At 33.6% G+C, this 19,454-nt stretch overlaps 1 long non-coding RNA gene across 2 annotated transcripts; it reads left to right on the plus strand.

The window, feature by feature from the left end:
- Positions 1 to 17,206: 17,206 nt before the first annotated feature.
- Positions 17,207 to 18,930, plus strand: LOC104882274 (uncharacterized). Of its 2 annotated transcripts, XR_787987.2 has the most exons (5): positions 17,208 to 17,235; positions 17,340 to 17,437; positions 17,571 to 17,663; positions 18,060 to 18,162; positions 18,763 to 18,930. It is a non-coding gene; the product is annotated as an uncharacterized LOC104882274 (long non-coding RNA). The 2 variants fall into 2 exon arrangements; XR_002032269.1 differs by lacking the exon at positions 17,340 to 17,437 and having other exon boundaries at positions 17,207 to 17,235.
- Positions 18,931 to 19,454: the final 524 nt, after the last annotated feature.

Here is a 19,454-nt window from a genome sequence, read left to right on the forward strand (position 1 = left end):
ATTCACATTAAAAGAATGCCTTAAACGTGTTAACAAAGGTTGTTCCAAAGTAGAGCTTCAGTTGTGCATTGGCATGACGGGTTTGAACTTTAGGTAATGGAGTTTTTGGTTGGTATTCCTCCCTCATGTACTAGAAGGGGAGATTGTTAAGTTGGGTTTAAGACTAAAACATTAGATACTTATCAAGTATATACTCACATATCTTAGGAGAACAAGATATTATGCTCGTGTTCTAGAGTGACACGTTAGTATCTAAATGGTACACAAATTGAGACTTTCAATCTAATAAGGATTCTCAACGGTCTACCTTTGATTTCGTATTTACTTTTGGTGGTGTGATTTTTAGGTGAAGGAGTGTAAAACAATCTTGTATTGTTGACTCCATTATGGAAGTCAAGTACATTGCAACTTATGAAGCAACCAAGGAGGTTGTTTGGCTTAGGAAGTTCCATATAGGACTTTGAGTCATATCCTTGGTTGTACAACTTATGACACTATTTTTTAATAATATTAGGCAATAGCACAATCTAAATTACCAAGAAATATTAAACAATACCACTTAATTTGTGAGATAGTACAAAAGGCTAATGTAGTGGTTGAGAAGATACCTTCTACAAAGAATCTGGAAGATCCCTTCATTGATATGTTGATGAGGAAAGTCTTTGATAGTCACAGGGATAACATAGGTGTCAGATGTGTACTTAGTTTGCTTTAGTAGGACAATGCTTTGTGGATTAGTGGGAGATTGTTAGGATAACGCCCCTTAAAAGTACGACATAATTATAACAAATTTGAAATTTATTATTTATCTAATTATATTTGAATTACATTTTTATCTATCCTTGTTTCACACATTATACTGTATGAGCATTCTAACTTGTATTTTTTTTCATTGTACATGATTTGGGTGCATTAAAAGTTGTATGGAAAATCTAAGTTATGAGTTTTTAGTAAGTTGATAATTTATTCACAATCGGTTTGTGGATTTAGGCAGTCCATTTGAGGCTATAGTGCACTACCTCTCAATTAGAGAAATAACTAGTCTTGACCATCAGGATGAGGTTCCCATGATGAGTGCAATTGTGTATATAGTTACACTTTGTACATGAGCCACAATGAGTTATAACATAAGACTTTAGGAAACCGTATTTGACTTCTGGAGTATTCAACGACAATCCTTATCATAAGGAATTGATTTAGAAACATCCAAATCTCGATAAACACTCTAAACTTGTAATTTAGAACTATTTTTTTTTCTTTTTTTAATGTTTTTTTTTTTGCTTCCATTTCTAGGATCTAAACATGTAAAAGATATATATGCAACTAAAATCAAGAGTTAAAGATGAATAAACTAGCATTAAAGTGGACTAATATACACTAAACATGCAAAAGGGTCAGACAGATCAACAAACATGCACTTGCAAAATAAACACAAATAAAATGGCTAGAGAAGATCTATGCCACAAGGAAGGGCTTGTATAACATGCATAAAATGTTTGAAATACAAAACAAGAGCCAAAGGAGATTAAAGCATACCAAAGTGTGTTGATCAAACAAGTTATTCAAATTGTATAAAAATAGGATTGAAAAAATGAAATTGCAAAATAAATATAAATAAAATGGTTAGAGATGAGATAAAAGAAAAACAAAAATTCTACATCATATTCAAAGTGTCTAGAACACAACCTAAGAGCTCAAGGAGCTCAAACATACACTAAATAGTCCAGATTCCAAAGAACATGTCACAACCTTGAATTGGGTTAGCACAATAAGCATAAAAAGATGGAATTAATTCATAAGCTTAAAAAATGATTTTTAAGCGAGACCAAAGCTTCCAATAAGAAATCTAGAATACCAAAAAAAAAAAAATTGAAAAAAAATTAAAAACCCAAGAGATAGGACTAACTTATAAAAACATTTTGAAGGTAAAAATAAGAATGAAGTTGGATAATTGGAGATACTGATTTATTCAACAAGCTTAGAGAGAGTTTTTTTTTAACAATTCTTTGGTACATTCATTAAAACATGTTCTAAGCCTTAATAATATTTTAGAACAAGTCAAAAAGTCTAGATTTACAAATATACTTTGGATGTCAAAAATAGGATAACAAACAAACAAAATTTAGAAATAAATTAATATAGACTTTGTTATAAGCCCAAATTAATTTCCATTGAAAAATTTATGTCTTAACCCTCTAATGAATATAGGAAAAGGTTCATAGCGATTGGAGATAATCTCATTAATTTAAAATTTTCAAGAATAATTCATGTTCCAAAAATCAAGAAAATTTGAAAATGAGTGATATAAGCTAAGGAAGTGAGTCATAGATTAACTACAAGACTAATTCTCTTTCTCAAGCTCAAATGAACATAAGATTAGGCTCATAAGAAGCATGGAAGGTCAAATCAACACTCACATTAAAAAAAATGTGGTTGAAAGATACATGAAGACATCCATGAGAAGGTTTGCTCATGTGAATCTAAGTCATGTTTGCCAAAGCTAATGAAAACTATTAATGACCTAAAATGAGCAAAATCTCAAGCCCCTAATGACCATGAAGAGAGATTCATAAGGGTTGAAAATGGCTGTGGACCCGCATTTTTCACGTGCGTCCCCACTCGATCGGCGAGACTCGCTTTTTATTTATTTGTGAAAAATTGATTTTTTGAAAAAAAGCTGGAGTCGCCACTTATTTTATTTTTATTTTTGAAGGGAAAATAAAACAAGAAATAAAACCCTAAAAAAATGACTCCATAATTTTTGGAAAAGCGTGTCTTTGAAAAACCCGAGTCTCAGTCCGGGGATCAGGTTACCTATTGGGAAGGTACCTTTGAAAGGTAGCACCCCTCTAAGCCCTATAAAGGTCTCTACTGACAAAGTTAAGGAAAGTGTGGCCATTAGTCAGTTAATTATAGGTACCTAAGTAGGCTAGGTGATTTCAAATATTGCATGCCTAACAAGAAAGCCAACCATGAGAGAGAGTCGAAGTGCGTACCTAAACGGCTTCTCAAGCGCTATCATAAAACATAAGAGATTAGTTTGGAAATATGACACATTACATGTATTTTATCAAAGATGATCAAACAAACATCAAGACAATCAAATATTGTATCAAACATGGTCATGGCTCATGATATCGTACATATTCATAGAATTTTAGGGTTGTGGGGTAGAAATGGCGTACCTGATTAGCAAGCGTCCACATCTCTATGGGAAGCAAAGATATCTCAACAATAAATATAAAACGAATTCATATATGTCATCAAGGAGAATAAAAAAAATCAACATATCAAGCAAACAATATTGAAGTGAGTGTTATGAATGTGGGGCCCCCACCAAAGCCCTAATTAATTTCGCATGAGTTTGTTCTATGAATTCCATTGTTTGGAATCATGAATTTTAGTCATGCTTGTTGAAAAATCAAGAAAATCACGAAAATAGTTAAAAATCGGATAAAACAATGAAAGTGCATGCCCGGAGGAAAATGGCAGCAAAAGTGTGTTAGAATATGGATTTTATACCTAGAAAGGATCTAAGATGAAATTTTCAAAGCCAGGAGTGTTTAATTGAACAATGGTTCAAAAATTCAATTTAAAATAGTAAGTTCCCAAGCAAAGAAGCAAGAAAAGGGGAAAGTGTGTGTAGCAAGGTAGCCATAACGGACTGGAGCCTAGCAATGAGATTTTGGGACTATCTTGCTGGTGTTGAATCCCCAAATACATTCTGCCCTCTCTCTCTCTTGGCACTTTCTAGGGCTTCTTTGCGCAATCAACGTTCCCTATCCATGTTTTCCTTGGATCCATGAGCTCAAATTGAAGCAGTTATTGAATGGAGATTCTGATGGGCATTTGATGTTAAAGATATTGCTGGAAGAGAGCTTGAGGGCTTCATTTAATCGTGGGTGACAGTAGAAATTAACAGGAAATAACAATTCCGGCTCTTGCTTAGTTGGGGATGGTTGCAAGTCTTAGTACTCAAATGCCTGCTACAATTTTCTCCTTGATCATCAAAAGCAATGCTGAGTTTAGTACGATTTTCAAGATCTAAGCTTGCAATTTCTTAAAGAACCCCGGTCCCCTTTCTCTCTTCCAAATAACATAAAGAACACCATGTCCTGTTTTGTGGGATTTCTGTGGGGCTTTCTTGGCTTCATCGTCATTCGAATCTGCTGCGTGAACCATGATCTTACATCCAATTGCTGGATATATCAAAGAAGTAGCAGTATTCTTTGAAATTGCACCCAACATGAAAACCGAGGGCAAAAAGGGTTTCTGGGTATGAGCCCTTAGGTGAAACCTCTGAATCTGAAACCTGCAATCTGCTCCTCTATTCTTTTCTTGAGATTCAGGGCAGAACTCTTAACAAGATCTGTTTCAGAATTTTGTTTCTCATTCTTTTTAGCGATGTGTTCTTTATGAGCCATAACCCCATCAGCATCAGACTCATTTTGAGTGATATTCTTGTAAATCTGGTCAAATGTCACGAATCTTAATGCTTAGGCAGTTCCTTTCTCAAGCTCGGAAACATATCCATGTTCATCTGCATTTTCATCCTCCACATTATCTGGAAGCTTCTGTGTTGTCTTCCTGCATATCAGAAGACACTCTGGCTCTTTCTTTCCACTCCTCAAGTGCATCCCCATCATTATGGTAAAGGTTTGCTTGAGTTTTCTGAACGGATGAAGAATCTTGTTGAGGCAATTGATTTTTGGGTTGATCATCGATGAGTTTCACATCCATAGATGAGTCAGCCACCATCATCTCCATCTCAGGAGTATCATTGGAAGGTAAGCCACTTATAAAGTGCAAGGTTATAGTGAATACCACTGCTATTAGACCATTATGTTTCTGGTGTCACGTTTCTTGAATCTGCAGCCTGCATGTCATTCTTTGGTTGTATCACAGATTTTGCATTGAGCATATGATCACTAATGAAGTCAGAATTTTCAAATCCCAAGACATCTTTCCTTGGTGCCTCTGAATCCATGTCAGCTCTCTCTTCATTACTCTTCCCAGATCACCACTCTCAGAATTTCCATCCACTTGTCCAGATTCTGCCTCTTCTAGATTTTCATTTATGGGAGAAGTTTTACACGGTTTGAATTGGTGCTCACACTCTGAAGCTGGAATTATAGGTTGAGCATCTCTGATTTCATCTTTTCTACCTGCAGATTATGATGGCATTTCTGCTCTCCAGATTCAAGGATAAACAACGACTGTGCAGTCTTCCAAGCAGCTCTTTTCTCCTTCATTAATGCCAAACAACCAATGAATGTACCTCACAAAGCTCTCCAATCTGCCAGTCCATCTCTTGCACGGATTATATTATCTGTAGTGGGCAAATACATCCCCATCTCTCTGACTAGTGCCTCTAAAGTTAATATATCGTTCTTCAAAAGGTAAGCGACAGCGTCCACACTTGCAGCCTGCTGAATCGAAGGGCGAAATGAGTCGACGTACGATTCGGTATATTGAGTCAATGGACTCAATTGTGCCATTGCACTGTATAGTTGAGCAGAGAGGTTTTGGAATGTGAGGGTTTTGGAGTTCATCATCTTCACCATCATGATCAGAAGCATGGCTTCCAAGACTAAATACATCCCCAAGAGAGCCGGAACTGGATTTTCTACTAACAGCTTCGGTCTCAGTTTCTTTGTCTTCAACTGGAATTAGAACCTTAGCGGAAATCTTAGGAGTTAGAACTGATGGGGAAATCTGTGATATCTTATGGTTTGAAGTGACAGTCCTATTGTCAATTAAAGCTTTTGAGAGAAATCCTTCAAAATAATTTGACAATTGAATCTGGGTATTGGTCTAATCGTCGCTGCTTTGGAAATCTGGTTGTCATCTCCATGGGCTGAATGCAGAGATTTGCCTGAAGAATTCGAATGAAATCCGACACTGCAGGTGACCATAATGGTAAGCGAAATCGAACAGGTGGAGAACTTTTGACGGGAGGTCTTGATGGGATTCCAAGTCTTAGTGATGAAATTATTCTCTCAGCGTGAACCTTGGCGAAGATCCCTGCTTCCATGTCATGTGTCATGGATCCATCAACAGAATCTGTATCCTTAAACTTGGTATTGTCCAATCTAATTGTATCAAAAGATGTAAAAGGAATAATAACTGGATGCAAATGTAGCTTATAAAGAGTAGACATAGAAACTGAATTCGCGTTGGTTTGGAACTCAGATTCCTTGTATTTATGTGAATGAACCAAACATGACAAAGCCAAATCCTCTGGCCAAAAACATATGCGGCTGCTGGTCAATCAGTGGGAGGAGATTCCCGACACTTATCCAATGCATGCCGAAGAGGAAGTGATACATCAGCAGGCAGTGAATCCAGCTGTTGAAGTCCAAATTCTTTCTCAACCATTGCCAAGGCTGTCGACTCCTCAGAACTGGAAGATGCTCCTGTAGTAAGGTTACCATAAACTCCAGATGAAGGTTTTTCTCCCCACTGGTTTCGCACCAGATAACAGACTTTGGAAGGAAACTATCTCTCGGGCCCAGATAACTGAATGGTCATCTTTACGAGTCAGAGGTGAAAGGTCATTTATATTAGTAGAATCACATCCTCACTACAAGCAGTATTCAAGCCATCTGAATAGACGAGGAGGAGTTGTCTGGGAAAGACAGTCTTTACACATCTCAAGTTTCTTAGGAATACCAGGAAAATCATGAACATAATGGTCCAAATAACCTCCCTCTCCTAGAAAATTAGCAACATTACATAATAGAACCACCAGAAGTCCCAAGTCCTTTTTGCGAAGATAATCTAATTTCAAACTTTCATATACCGCATGGAGGGGATCCAAAGTCTCCTTCAAAGGCTCGGAATAGGATAATTTTTCTGGGCTTCATCTACCATCCGAATACGATTTAGAAGAATCTGATTCCTGCAACTCAAGTGACATTTTGGAAGAAATCCCAGTGATCAAATTAAGTTCAAAGTAGTTCTTGTGTAAGTCGCTGTTAATAAGAAACTCCCAGGATGTGTGTGCCACTGTATCCATGATCTTTGGAGGAATTAATCTCGACTTTTTGCACATATACATTTTGATACTACTAAAAGACCCCCATTCTGAATCAACATTAAAGTCACTGGCAGTGATCTTTTGTATTATTGTCCAACAAGAATTACCCTCTTTGTGAGCCTTTGGGAAGGCAGGTTGAGAGTGGATTGTCCACAAATTTTCTGGTCTCTTACTAAGTTAGCATCAAGATATTCCCGAACAGCTTCATCGACATTTTCTGCAGTAGCTTTGACCAGCTTAGCACTTTATTACTCGGTTTGCTCTGATAGGCGATTTCGGAGGGGTTCCTCACGGTCATTTCCAATCTAATTGGACACCAATGAAGTATTTGAAGTTCACCCTTTTGGTCACGCCTGGGCTGCAAGTGGAATAAGTTCCATAATTTCTTTCCTCTCTTTGTGTAATTGATCAACCGAACAGTGATTTCATAAACTGTAATTCACGGTATTTTGGCCAGCTTTCAAGCCGAGAGCCATAGCTTTTTAAGAGTCGAATTTCTCCTTAAATGGTGATCCCATACTAGACACCTCTGCCCCTCCCTTCAGAGCTGTTGCCCCCATCAGCACCATCAATTCTCCAAACTGCAATGTATCTGTCACCAATAGCGAATGACAAGATGTACTCCCCATCATCAATAAGGATCATACAATAGACAACTTCAAGGGACATCTTTGAGAAGGGGATCTCGTGAGAACACAAAATCTTTTGGGGATATCCAACTATCTCCCAATGCAACTCCTCCAAGTTTAAGCTTCAAGTTTCCTGCTTCTGTGGCTTCCAGAGCTGCCAATCCAAGAGTGACAACAATTTTCCTCTGTAAGACTCTGCTTCTGTGTACGGAGGACTCTGTTGGGGGCTCTCATTCCTTGTTGAAAATCTCCTTCAACAATATAGTCAAATCAGTCTTCACCAATAGCTTTGTATCTTCCACGAAACTGTATTTTGTTCCAACCAGGTTATCCACAAACAGCAGATCTGCTATTCTCTTCATTCCCGCACTTAATACATATCATTGTTGCCGCATTGAGCTGGACCTCATAAGCCGAAACAAGCATCCGGAAAACGAACTTAACATCTCCACAAAAATCCTTTCTTTCCCATATATGTTTATCATTGCAGACTGGAAAACCACATTCCTTCTCATTGGCATTTCTTCAAACAATTTCCACGCTCCTCAACCTTCCCTCAGTGTACATACTTTGAAATGATCGAATTCCGAGAAGCTTCATCTCTAACCCCCATATCAACCCGCAAATTTACATTATCGTAACCAAGCTTAACAAGTGCATAAGCAGCCGACAAGCCACTAGGACAATCTTCTCTGGATCCCATATTGCGATAACAGTTTCCACAGCAATAGAACATAACCATTGGTAGAAAATGTGGCAGCTGTCATTGGCTTTCTTTTATATGAACCGACAGAATGGCATGTCCAAACAGAATTTTGAAGCGATCTCTTCGCTGAATCTCATGACTGTATGCCCAAACACTTGGAGTCACCCCCATATGAAGAGTTGACAGCTACATGACGAGTAGAAGGAAAACCAAAAAAAACAAGTGTGGTGGAAAACAAAGAAAACAAAGAGAGAAGGAACATGCGGGAAGAAATTAGATAAAACCACATCTCATGGTCTTTCAATGGGTTCAGGCTAGTGGAAAAATCATAAGTAGATTCGGGACAAAATAAGTAAGCAACCAATATCAACAAAACAATTTGTGGCCCTTTCTGTCCACACCAATCAACAGTATATTAAATATTCAGGAACGAACACACAGAGAAGTCGAATATGAGTAAGAATTCCAAGAGTAACAAGAAGCACACCTGGACAAACTCGGTTGCCATTGCTCCTTTTCTGCTTTTCTGTGCTTTTCCTCCCTTAATCAAAGAATCTCTCCCCTCATCCTCCAATGCGTACCTCCAGTTTTCTTAAAGAAAAATCCCCCCTCCTCTCGTTCCTCTGTTCTCCCATTTTATATGACAGCCCCTCAAGACCTAAATTTGTTTCCCAAAAGGAAAATTCTCCTCTTTCCTTTCTTCTTCTCTTCTTTTTTTTTAAATCTTCCAATCAAAAGCAATCCTCCCAATTTCAAATTCCCCTCCAAAACCTTCCAAGAAGAGTCCCACCTTCCTTAAACTCCAATGGTAAGTTTCCTTGCAAAAACATGAAATTCTTGAAGTTAAATAAATTGAATGAATAGATAAGCAAGTAAATAAATTAGGAAACAGTAAAAAATAAATAAATAAATAAACAAAAATAAATAATAAATAAATAAATAAGTTAATGAAAATAATATAAAGAGGAAGCAATAAAAAGTGAATGATAATCATAAAACTAAAACTAAAATAAAATAAAATAAAATAAAAATAAGCCAATAAACAAAAGCCGAGCCCAAAAGCCATGTAACCATACAAGTCATACAAGTCACGCTAAAAATGTCCAAATAGGCCAAGTGTGCCTAAACGGGCCTATGATGAGACTAAGCGGGCCTAGAGTGGTGTCTAATGGGCCAAGTGTATCTAAAGGCTATCCTAAAAAAACAAGAAAAGCCTAAGTCTAAATTAGGGCTGCCAAGGGTCACAATAAGGGATCAAATAATCCCTCAACCAAAGTCTCCAAGGTGACTCAGAAAAAGGTAAGTGGTGAGTAGTACTGGGCCACCAAGGAACTACTGTGGAGCACTGAAAACGAACTTAAAGACATGTGTTAAAGGGACAAAATTGAGGGTCTACAATGGCCCCCCAAAAATCAATTTGGAAAAGCTTTTGAAAATCCCAAAATGGTGAGAGCAACTATCTATTTTTAAAACATGATGGTAAGCACAAAGCCCATGGTAAGAGGCTTAACCTTTGGCCGCAAAATTGGCCAATGAAAGGTGCTTGAAATTCAACTAAAGAGAGTCTGAAAATGGGTTTTACAACCAGACTTGCGAAGAAAACCAAAAAGATAAAAAAAAAAAAAAAATTCTCCAAAGGGTATTTTTTAAAGAAAATGATCACTTTGGCAAATAAATAAACATTTTATGGCTCTCAAATTTTATTTCAAAATCAGTCACAAAGCTTTCAAAAATCGTTTAAATAAAAGGGAAAAACTAAATCCCTAAAAGATAAATCAAAAGAAAAAACTAAATCCCTAAAAGATAAATCAAAAGAAAATCGATTTTCTTTAAAAAAACAAATTTAAGGACACTTCATTCCTTAGGACTTTTAAAAAGTGTCAAGATTCAAGGGACATAAGGGTTAATCTTGGCGCTCATTGGATATGAGTTAATATTAATGCTTTAAAAAGGACTCAATGACTCTTCTTTTCCTTGGCGCTTTTTAAAGTGTTATAGAATAACTTTCAACTTTTGGGCAACCTTGGCACTTCTTAGAAGTGTCATGTTCTCACTTCCTATATATAACCCTCATTTCCAATTCTCTTAACATCAAAACCCTTACAACCCGACAAACCTAAAAATGCTTCAAGTTCACACCTATATTGGTAAGTTAGCAGAAACTTAAAGTTTTTTTCCTCTCTTCCGACCACCTTCAGTGACCTCACCCCAAAGGTAAAAACCGCATACCTTGAAAACTTTGGAGACTACACCTACCAAGCTACTATTGACCTCAAAGCTTAATCCTTAATGTCCAATTTCACTATTAACCTTCATAAGTGACACCCACCACCGACAAAATCTAGACTAACTACCACCTGTGAAGTTGGAAATCGTTCAAATCCTACATCTTTATTTAGGGCTATGACTCTTGTAATTTTTGTGGTGGCATGTTTCATTATTGGTTAGGGTTTTTGTGTTAGTGTGTTTCAAAAAAGAATTATTTAACAATTTTCACTCAAACAACATCAAATTAGAGATGGATATGTCACGAAACTTGGTTGTTTATAGGTACTTTAGCATGTACATGAGTTGGGTTTGACCTAAACACTACAAAGGATGATGTATCTTTATGAGAAGTTCTTAGTTTGGGCAACTTATAAACTTTGATGGGCTAAGCTTTATTAGGTTTGTTTGTGGGGTTTGGTTTCGTGTGGATGACACCACATTCCATATTTGATATGTTGGTTGCCTCTAATTCAACTCTATTGCAGGGGAAAGAAAAGTGTTTTGTTTGTTTAACTCTGAAATTTTTAATTGTATGTGATTTAAATTTTTAAATAAATTAAATTATATGAGCAGTCAATCTGGTTTATTTCATCACCTAGTGAAAAACAGCCATGGGTCTTAATTAGGGGAAGAAAAGGGGAAAAATGGAACTTTGGCCTAGTTATGGTATACGAGCCTCTTTCATCATATATAACAACCGATCATTCTCTACTTATTAGCTCACTTGAATTCTCTCATTTGGCTTGGGATCACTGGTTCACATTAAGGATCTTGAAAAGTGACAAATTGATTTTGAAAGGAAAATATTCTTGGTGAAGGTGAATATGGGTTTATTTACTCAATGGACCTCTAATGGCAGTTAAAAAGACCATTAGCAATTTGTGAGTTTGAACATGGCACTATCGTGTTTACAACTTTGTTATGGTTATTTATTTATTCCTCTGGTGATATCATCTAGAGTTTAACTTTCTAAACTTATTTTCTTTAGGGGTTAAGTAGAGATAGAATTTAGAGTTGAAGTTGATGCTATGTGCACCATAATAATTGGGTTAGACTTCTTGTATACTACATTGAAGGGAACCATAGGCACGTACTTTTTTTCTTCTAAAGATCTAGTTAAATAGTTTGTTTGCTTGTTTTCCATGTTTAGCTCTTAAATATTTGACATGTAGCATCATTATCTAAATTTTAGGATCTAGGTTACTGATATGAGAAAAAAAAAAAGCTTTGGTCATTGCCAAGGTTTATAATTTCAATCTAGCCAAGTTGTTGGCTACTAGGAAAAGTCATCACAACTTAAGTTTGAGGAATTAGGAATCGTGTAGGAAAATTAAAGTTGTTTTGCATTCCTATGCCTTTGAACAAGTCAAAAGGAAAAATAAATAAATAAAAGAAAAAAATTTAGAATGAAAATAGCATTTTAAAATAAGAATATATCAAACTAGAAATGTTAAGTTATTAAATGGAAGAAAGAATGAAAGATTACAAATGCAATCTTAGAATTGATTAATTTTATTGTTTATACTCTTTCTAAAATAATAGTAAGAAAAAAAATTATAATATGGTATTTTCCGTATAAAAGGAGATTAAGATATCGTTTAGGCCCATTGCATTGTTTTGTTTATTTCTATACTTTCCTTTTAATATGAATAATTTGAGATAAAATAATAGATAAATAATTATATCATGAAGTGAATTTGTTTCTTTAAGATAAATACTAACTTAAGATATCTTCTAACCTTTGGTTCCAATAAAAAAAAAACACTTAAAAAGAAAAAAAATGATAAAGAAATAATTTTCTCAAATTTGATTCACCTTAAAAAATGTGAAATAAAATCAAACATAATTTTAATAAATTACAATCTCATATATTTTAAATTATTTAATCTTTATATAAAATAAAATTAATTTAAATAAATGTCAATAAGTTTGTAAAAATAATTTTAAATTTATAACTATTTTTTATTTTTCTTTCTCTTTTTCCTTAAAATTTTCCAAGAATCAAATATAAGATAAAATATTTTTCAAGGGAAATCATTTTCCAAGAGTTTTCTCAACTAAAGACTTCTATATTTAGGGCTAATATTATGAATTCATTGTACAACTATATTTGTATTTATCAATTCATTTATTCTTATATGCCACTTGAATGATGCTATACTAAAAGTATTGGTGACTTGATTAGAAACTGCAGCTATATTGTTTTCTAAATTCTAAACTATTTAGTTAATAATCAAACTTAGAAATGATTAACCTATACTGGAATAAAACAAAGAAAGTGTTGAATGATATTGATTGACAAGATACTATTTTGAAATGTTCTCAAGAGCTATGATTAAAATATGGGAATTGATTTTTGATAATTGTGAATATCAAACATTAATTGAATATATAGAATGATGAAGTAGACTTTTTTTTTCCTTTTTGCTTTCCTTTTTGTTGACTATAGTGGGTCCATTAAAGATAATTCATTAGTTTTTTCATGTTAAGATTGTTCAATTAATTTGATTAAAGTTAATACTATTAAAGTTTGTTTGTAGGATTAACAAGTCCAAGATTCATATGAAAATAATGATATATATGTTAGCTTATATGGTTAAAAAATCTCTTTTCCTAAATATCAATTTGCAATTGTGGGATAGTTAATATTTAAAATATAACAATTGGTTATTTTACTGATTTTAGAAGTTGAATGTTTGTGTTTAATTATCATCTCTGCACCCAAATACCAATCTTGAAACCCATTTTTCTCATCTCATCATTTCATCTTGAAAAATGAATATCACATTGGTCTTCTATGCATTGAACTGTTTTTTTTTTTTTTATATATAGACTCTATTGCCCAACCATAACCATAAATCAAGACTGAAAAAACCAATAACCATAAAAAAAAAAAAAAAAGAGCCCAATAATCTCCAAACACAATGAATTCTAAATTGTTTAAAAGTATGAAAAAAAAAATCATCCATAAACAAATCAAAACAAAATATATAAAAAAAAATATTTCTTTCTTGGTTATGCTCTATTAATTTTTAGTTTAATACTCTCTTTTTCCTTATGGAATGTTATTAGTCAACTACATTTGGTAATATAGGAAAGTTGTAAGAAGAAATTAACACTACTACAAAAAATGTAATTTATGACGCTTTTTTTCTTGACGCTTATATAAAGTGTCATTATTTATTCTCAAAAATGGGTATTAATGACGCTTGCATTATCTTGGCGCTTTAATGGGAGAAATAATGACATTTTTAAATAATGGCGCTTTTTTAAGCGTCATTGTACAATGAATTTCAAATAATGACGCTTTATTAAGTGCCATTGTAGGAGAACCTCAACCTTGGCGCTTTTAAAAGCGTCATTGTATAATGCATTTCAAATAATGACGCTTTTTTAAGTGCCATTGTAGGAGAACCTCAACCTTGGCGCTTTTAAAAGCGTCATTTTCTGTTCATTTTATAATTACTCACATTTTTCAATTAAAAAAAAAGAGATAAATGTAATAAAGCCTTTTCCATACCCGATGCCCACACTCAAGTTTCATTACCAAATATGTCTCTAATTGAACCAGCAAGCTCCAGCCAATTTCGATTGAGAAAATGAAGTTCTTACTCCAAATCAAGAAGATAGCATTCATGGATGTTCCACCGATTTGACTATTTGGGTGCTGGATTGAGAGAAAGGAAATGAATGGAGATATGAGAGAAAGCTAGGGTTTTTTAGATTCGTAGGTTGGGAGAGGCAAGAGGAAGCAAAGGCAGGTGCCTTCGGTTGAAGAGGTAAGCAAGGAGGAAAGGTCGAAGAACCAAAGGAACAGAGGAAAGAAAAGAAAGGAGAAGAAAAAACCCAAAAGAGAGAGTTGTCGGGTACGAGCCCATATGTTCTCGTTTTCCCATGGATTCACATTCTTCACTATTAATTTCTGGGATTTGAGTGTGAATGCTTGTAAATCTGTTGTGGTTTTTGTTTATTATAAGTTATTTTCTTGGTTTGCATCTCCGATAAAAAGATACTATACCTCTGTTTTTAGGCTCAATTGTGTCTTTCCTCTGTTTTTGTTCTCTGGTTCTTATGTTCTCTAGAAGATTTGGAAATGGTTCTCGTGTTGTTCCATTTGTGTACAATGGTTCATGCCGAAAGGAGCTTGCTTTCCATGGAGTTGTAGGTACTGCCTATAACTTGTTTGATGAAATGCCATTTCGAGATATGGGCTCTTGGAATGCATAGAAAGTTTTTCAACAATTTTTATTAAGGGATGTAGTGTCATGGAACTCAATAATTGTTGCCTATGAGCAGAATCATGTGGCTTTCGAATTAAATAAAAAAAAAATTCTTTAGGGGGCACTGCCCCCTTCAACCCCCGTGAGCTGACCGGGCAGCTCAACCCCCGACATCCCGAGTGAAGTGCAACATTTACTACTAATTTAAGCTTCACAATCTGACATAGGCTTCATTTCTTATGTTACAAAAGATGCTATTCAACTTCATTTTTAAATGGGTTACTCAACATGTTATCTAATTAATAATAACGTCATGTTTGGTTCATCTATTCAATAAACTAATTGAGATTTGACACCCCACTTATGACCACAAACTAGAATGGTCACCCCCAACATAAGTAGAACACATGTCAAGGTGCGGCTTAGCTCTACTTTAGCCTTACTTGGGAAATCTACCCAAGTCTAAGCCTAAAAACAAAATGAAAAAAATATCATGATATTATATTAATAAAATTATATGTATCTATATTGATTATCTAATTAATCAAGACTCTAAAAAATGAGTAACTTTGATAAATCATTTTGGGGGTTGGAGATGAACCAATTTTAACATGAACTTTATGTAGTGGGTCTTTAATGGATTTAGCCAAGTTTGTGAACTTAGGCCTAAAATGTGATGCTTACAAACAATATTTTCCTATTCTTACCATTGCAATTGATATGAATAATTTATAATACATAACTAGATGTAATATTTTAATAAGTATTTATGTTTTAGTTTTAATTAACTATGCATGCATGAAACCTTAGAATTCCCATTCAAGTATCATTGTGAGACAGAAGTTTCTCTTATTACATACTAAGACAATAAGTTGTCAAAATGTGAAATGTGGGTATATTTAAGCCAGTTTCAAGTTGACAACTACTAAATTTGTCTTCCATGTGATAAAGATCTTTTCTCTGCAAATGATGTTTGAATTGTCCAGTTGGACAGTATAAGAAAACATGATATCTATGAAGTTAATTGCTTGTTCTTAATTCAATTTTTAGAAAATTTGGTAGTCTTTCTTTTTGTTCTCTGGGTTCATATTTGGACAAGGTCACATATTGTGCCTTATCCATTTTGTGTACTTGGAGAACTATAGGGAAATGCTGCCGAAATTTCTTTAAAATGAATTTAAGTATATTGGCAATTGACACATAGGGATTATGTATTCCTATATGGGATATGAACCACCACCTAATTAAGGATGTTGGAGATGTTAGAATGCCTAAATCATGTATAAATCACTTGCTTCTATTCATTCGAATCTTAGTTCCATTCGTTAATTGTTTTAGTTCATGGTATCATTGTCTCTTGTGGTTATGTGTTTTTAGAATTTTCAAACTTGGTGTATTTAATAATATAAGAGAAGACTAAAAGTTAGATCTTGCTTTTCATTCCTATTCATGAATAAAGCAAACATCATGAATGCACTAAGATCCATTTTTTATGCTAATATTGAATAACCTAATATACTAATTATGTTTCTTGTCATAGTGCTTATTGTTAGATGACTTGCACATTGTCGTTTTTTGGATTGGTCTAAGTTTTGTGACAATGTGGGAAATTTTAATTTGGTAGATTATATATTTTAAGCCTATTAATAGGATTTTATTAATAACTTTAGTTGTTGGTGGTATCTAGGAGTTGTGTTTATCTCTTGTACATCAAATGGATTGTTCTTGGATGTCAAAGGATAGGAGATCAAAGGATTATGCAGATGGGGTAGAAAGCTTTATCGCATTTGCATTACAATATTCCACATATAAAAACTCCATTAAATGTCCATGCCTTCAGTGTGGTAATATGATATTCCACACTCCTCAAAAAATTAGAGAACATTTATTCTTCTATGGAATTGATCAGAGTTACTATACATGGTATTGGCATGGAGACGCTGCTCCAAGTGGACCACCAACTAGTAGGGCAGAATGGCATCATACAGTTGAATTTAACGATGTGGATAGTACAATAGAAATGGTTCAAGTTGCATATGATGATCGTAAGAATGACCCAAAATTGTTTGAAACATTACTTGAAAATGCTCAAAAACCTTTATATCCTAGTTGTAGAAACTTTACAAAGTTATCTGCATTGGTCAAATTATACAACCTGAAAGCACGATATGGATGGTCTGATAAAAGCTTTTCAAAGCTTTTAAGTATTCTTGGAGATATGTTGCCTCTAAACAATGAGTTGCCTCTGTCTATGTATGAAGCAAAAAAAACATTGAATACATTGGGAATGGAATATGAGAAAATACATGCATGTCCCAATGATTGCATATTGTATAGAAATGAGTTGCTAATCCAAACCAACTAACATCAAAGGTTTGCACTCAATTCAATTCATATGGTTGGTCATTTTACTATAGCATTTTTTTTTTTTTTTGGTCAATTGAACTTAGTGAATTGTATATGTCACTCCAATTCAGTTTTGCGGGAAGAAATCATATAGTGAAATGGAAATTAATGAAGTTCGATCAGATTGGGTTATGTTAGTGACTCAGTTAATCATTACTCATGTTTGAAGGTACCTCTTATAACTTATAGTCTAATACAACTTCATATTCTTTTAAAGATGTAGTCAATATTTTGTTAATGTTAATTTTATAATGGATTTATTCACAATGATAATTTGTTAATGTATATCTTTGTACTCCTAGTTGGCAGTGTTTTCAATATGGATCATTTTGGGGGTTGCTCTATTATGATTGATGTATAGTTGGCATATTGAGAGGTGAAGCCAAGTAGACATGGTAGGTGTAACAACTTTTGTATATTTCCTCTACAAATTATTATCAGTTAGATTTGGAGAAATCTTACAATAGCATAGCTACAAAAATTCCTGCATGTCCAAGCTCATTTTCGTAGAGCCTTTAGTTTCATTACATGTGCATGAATTAGGAATTTGTCTATTCTCTACAAAAGCATTTTTGGTCTTTAAGATTACTAGCTTTATAAACTTCTTTAATCTAAATTTATAAAGGTCTCCTACTATACTAATGGGCTTAAAGTCTATAACATCTTGTACTTCCATTTTCTTTTACATAAAAAATAGGAAGTTAGTATAAGACTTCTTACAAATAAGCCTATGGAAGGAAATAACACCTCTTACTAATTGGTTGTTAAATTGTTTATTATATATTCTTCAGGTTGTACAAAAAGGCATAGGTCATTCTATTAACAACGTCACTACTGCTCTTGATGAAGGACACCCACAAACAATTCAAAATATATCATCAAAAGAATTTTGAGGTAACATGTTGTGGTTATTGTAAGTTTTATGAATCAATTCCATGTTTAGAGATCATTTCATGCAAGTTCCATATTTAGATCATAGATATCCTCATATTATTAAATGTTGATATACTAATACAATAAGAAGAACATAGATATTTTAACACAATTTTATAATTTTACATAAATATGTTAATTTACAATTTTATAATTTTTCGGACTTCTAGTTTTTTTTGTTTTTTTTTTTTTCATTCCTTAGTTCCTTCTCATGCAAAACATCTAATGTCTTGTACAACCTATAAGAAGAATGAGAAGATGTTAATGGTTGAAGTTTCATAAATAAGATAAAAATCATACCAAAATAGTCAATGACATAAAAACTTTTTTTTTTTTCTGTTTTAAAAAAAAAATAGAATAAGAGTTCTAAAATATTTAGAAATTTGGTGTAATAAAATTATTGGAGTTTGTTGAGTTCTTTTGATATTTTGAAATTTATTGCAATGGAAGAAAGATATTTTGGAAATTTAAAAATTGGCATATACACATTTCATTTACAAAGTTGCTTCTTAACTATTTGTTAATACTAATAAATATGTAACCCTCTCAATTATTTTGCAGATTGAGCATCTAGAAAGTGAGTTACAACCATCCTTTTGCACTTGGAAGAAAAATGATGTAAAACTAGATGTAGTGAAGGTTATGAACAATTCAAAGTTGAAGAAGAAGTTGTAAAATTGTTGGTTTTAGTTGTTGATTATGTATGATGTTTATGGATAAATTGTAATAGTGAAAAAATAAGACCATATTTGATACTTTTTGTCAATTGAGATTCTTAAATTAAGTTTTCATTATTAATTTAATTGTTGATAGAAAATTATAAAACAGGGCATAATTAAGACATTTTAATTTCTAGGCTATTAAAATTTTATATGAGATAAGATGACGCTTTTTTAAAGCGTCATGCTTTACTTGAATAAACAGAAGATGACACTTCTCAAAAGCGTCAAGGTTGATGTTAAAAAAACATGACATTTTTTTTTAGTGTCAAGGTATAAAATGCTATACGATGACACTTATTATGAGTGTCAATGTTGCTCCTACAAATAAAAAAAGCTATAAGATGACACTTATATTGAGTGTCAATGTTGCTTCTACCTATACAATGACACTTTATTAAGTGTCAACGTTGCTCCTACAAATAAAAAGTTATAAGATGACACTTATATTGAGTGTCAATGTTGCTTCTACCTATACAATGACGCTTCATTGAGTGTCAATATTGACATGATGAAATTATTAACATATGATGA

Source organism: Vitis vinifera, chromosome 17, assembly GCF_030704535.1.
Source record: "Vitis vinifera cultivar Pinot Noir 40024 chromosome 17, ASM3070453v1".
NCBI classification, from domain to species: Eukaryota; Viridiplantae; Streptophyta; class Magnoliopsida; order Vitales; family Vitaceae; genus Vitis; species Vitis vinifera.